This window comes from Neomonachus schauinslandi, chromosome 2, assembly GCF_002201575.2.
Source record: "Neomonachus schauinslandi chromosome 2, ASM220157v2, whole genome shotgun sequence".
NCBI lineage: Eukaryota > Metazoa > Chordata > Mammalia > Carnivora > Phocidae > Neomonachus > Neomonachus schauinslandi.
The window spans coordinates 186,301,960-186,305,971 of NC_058404.1; positions in this window are offsets into that span (position 1 = coordinate 186,301,960).

The following is a 4,012-nucleotide window of genomic DNA, read 5'->3' on the forward strand; positions in this document are numbered from 1 at the left end:
GACTTTCAAGATATTAGTAGATATTCTTTGGGAAAAAAAAGGATATTATGATATTCCATGTTCCTCAGAATTTCTGATCTTACCATCATACCATGAGACAAAGGATACTTTAAAACTAAAGTCAGGAGCACCTAGCTGACTCAGTTGGTAGAGCACTCAACTCTTGATCTTGGGGTTGTGAGTTTGAGCCCCTCATTTGGTGTATAAATTTCTTTGAAAAAAACTAGAGTTAGAACTGCTATACAATATCACTATCCTACTTTGCTCATGCCCCCAAAAAATCTATTTTACAAAAATTCCCTGTCTATTTGACCAGGGGTTAGGATTATTTTTAGTGGCCAGTTAGGATGTATTTTGTAAGTACTAAATTCACATATTTAATATTTTCTAGACATAATAGTTCACTACATATTATATAAAGTTTTTCTTTTTTATTGTTTTCCAATTTGCTTAGTACTGTTAATTCTTGGCAAAATTTTAACACCAACTATAATAATATTATGGCAGTATATTATACTTTTTACTGCTTATTACCTTTGTGATATAATAATATTTAATAGTTCTTTCTGTCCGTGCTTTTAAAATATAATTATCTAATTCCTTAATATAGACTTTTTATGTGAATAATTTAAAACTTTTACACACACATACATACTCTCATTATGATTTAATATAACACTTAAGTCACTAAAATTTTAAGGGGAAATACTACCCTTAATAAAACAAAATATACCAACAAAGTTTTAGGAAAAAAAAAAAAAACTTCTGTCATATTCTTCTGCCTCTCAGTTTAACATACAGACAGCTGAATGCCTCTAAAATAAAACAAATTCCCTGGGAAACAGTAAAAAATAAGTGCTTTAGAAATTTAAATATTAGTTTTTAGGTCATTACTGTGTTTATTTATTTATTTAATCAAGGAGGTAAATTAAAAACCAAACTTGGCAGCAACACTTTGCTGATGGTATGAAAGTGTTCTTGCTCTTTCCTTGGAGGAAAGATATTATATAAGTGCCCCCAAACAAATGGACTTCATATTCTATACTTTCCACGTTCCTTGAACATTGTGAACACATTGGGGTCCATTTGAAATGCTGTTTTGGTTGTTTATGCAGCTGGACCATCTTTATGGGGAAACAATCTTGAATTGAAGTTCTTTTAGTGTTTTGGTATAAAATTACTTTTGAATGGGTCCCAAGATGGATTTATCATTGTTAAATTATTAAATCACAGTTTGATGAAGACTGAGAAATTTCCCAGGAGGAGGTGGAAGTTTTCATTGTAAAGCTGAGAAGGTCCTGGAGTATAAGTTGGTCATCTTACTTTCTTCCTTTTTTTTTTTTTTTTTAAGATTTAGTTATTTATTTGAGAGAATGAAGAGAGAGCACGAATTGGGGGGGATGGGGTGGTGAGCAGAGGGAGAGGGAGAAGCAGACTCCGTGGTGAGCAGGGAGCCCAAGTTGGGGCTTGATCCCAGGATCCCAGGATCATGACCTGAGCCAAAAGCAGTTGCTTAACCAAGGTACCTTGGTCATCTTACTTTCAACCAACTTCTGAATTAATCATGAAGGATTTGAGTAAACTCATACTCTAGGACTAGTTGAATCAGTCCTCATTTAAGTTGGGTGACAAGAACCTTTGTTTCCTTTAAGAGACAAAAGTACAGTTGTGTTACTCCTAGTTGCCATAACTTATATCATCTTCTCATTTTTCTCTGGAAAAATTCCCAGTTTCTCAATATGGCTGTCAAGTGCCTCATAATCTGTCCCAAACTTCTCTGTCCTTGTTTCCACCCCACTCCCTACCATACTCTAACCCTGCTGAACTTTAAGTCATTCTCCTTCAAGTCTGGAGACCTGACATACATTATTCTTTTATCCAGGCTTCTTCTTTCCCTGTCTCCCTCCATTTCCCTCCATCCAGCATACTCTTTTTGTAAGCTAGCTCAGATATCATTGCCTCTGAGTAACTGTTTTCATCTTCCTCAAGAAAAGGTATCTCCTCATCCTTTAAGCTCAATGAATGTTCTGTTTATATCTTGATAATATAGTTGATCATGTAGTATTCCGAATATATATTATTTAAAAATATCTTCTTTACTAGATATTTTTCAAAAACAGTGATAATGACTTATTTTTTTTTTAAAGATTTATTTATTTATTTATTTATCTGAGAGAGAGAATGAGAGAGAGCATGAGAGGGAGGAGGATCAGAGGGAGAAGCAGACTCCCCGCTGAGCAGGGAGTCCGATGCGGGACTCGATCCCGGGACTCCAGGATCATGACCTGAGCCGAAGGCAGTTGCTTAACCAACTGAGCCACCCAGGCGCCCCGATAATGACTTATTTTTATCTCCACTGCCTAATCTCCTGCCTGGTACACAATAAAATTTGTCAAGTGAACATTTTAGATTAATATATATTTTTATTCCTTTTAAACAAATGAGAAAACTGAAGCTCAGAGAGATCAAATGATTTCCCCTTTATCAATAGCTAGGCAGTGACTAAAGCAGGGCTTGAACCCTTCTTCCAACTCTAAAGACCATGCATTCATCACTACTTCAATTGTATGCATTGATTGCCAACAGCACACACCTCTTAACTCCCAGTGGAGAATTCCTGAAAGGGTCAGGAGAAATATTTTTCAAGAGAATGAGAAAGGAAGTCCATTGCCTTTTGAGGCAATGATCTGAAACACAATAGAATTCCTCAAAGGGATAATGGTCCATTTGGATTAGAGTGATCTTGCACTAAAAAGAGTCATTTTTTTTCTCTCTTTCGTGTATCTTGTAAATTTAGACCAGGCTTATTGATTTAGGTCAGCTTGCTGCACTTTCTATTACATTAACCAGTATATTTCTCAAACAAATCTTAGAATTAACTGAAATCAAATTTTGTTTGCAATATCATTTGTGCATCTAAGAGGAAGACAACTATTCTGATAAATCAGACCATTCAATTAACATCAATTTAAATTAAACTCCATGGCTTTGTCATATAAGGTCCAGCTTGGTAATATATTCTACTTTCCTTAATCAATTTGATCTTCATTAATTAAGGTCAAAATTCAAAGGTTTATCAATGTGCAGGGTTACATGTACCGAAAGCCAATTTTAAGAGCTTATATTTTGTCTGAATCGATCTGGAAAATTTCAAGAAATATTGTCTATTTTTTATTTCGCATTAAAATAAAAAATCTAGTGGTGAATTTTCACTGCTTTTAACGAAACATCAATGTTTCTTGTTTAGCTGGGATTTATTCTGTGTGCCTGGAACATATTTCCCGACTTTTTAGATGCTTTGTTTCTCTTGCAATTAGAATAACTAAGTACTCAGTTGTCATGGAAATACTCCCCTCCGTAAAAATTCTTAAAACAGAAGCTTTCTTGATTTGTCGCTCTTTGCAGAGAAGGCAATTACTACTGCTACCTTTGTCCTCCTTTCTTTGTTCTTCTCTACATTTCCCCAGTACCTTCCAATTCAAATTGTTTTGTAGCAGTTTCGTAGTACTTGATCTCTAGATGAAAATGCCTCTTAATTCATGAGAAGCAGTAATAATATTCAGATGGTGTTCCAAGCTTTTAGTAGTTGACAGTAATCATTGAAAAGGTGCAAATACATAGCTGAGGCATTGTTAGGTTGGCTGCTTTTAGTTTAATCCAATCTCAGAATATTCTAGTAGTTGCTTGGTGATAGGCTATTGTGCTCCCTGAGGTAAAAATGATGGCTGGTCTCAGCAGCTAACACACCTCGGCCAGAACCCTATCCCACTCACCTCAATGAGATTTCACCCTTGCTATTTGGCAGGTCAATTAATAAACACAAGTTGACCCTTGGACAACACCAGTTTGAACTGCATAGGTCTGCTTGTATGTGGATTTTTTACAGTACAATGTATTTTCTCTTCCTTATGATTTCCTTAATAACATTTTCTTTTGTCTAGTTTATTTTGTTGTAAGAATACAGTATATAATACATATAACATACAGAATCTGTATTAATGGACTGTTTATA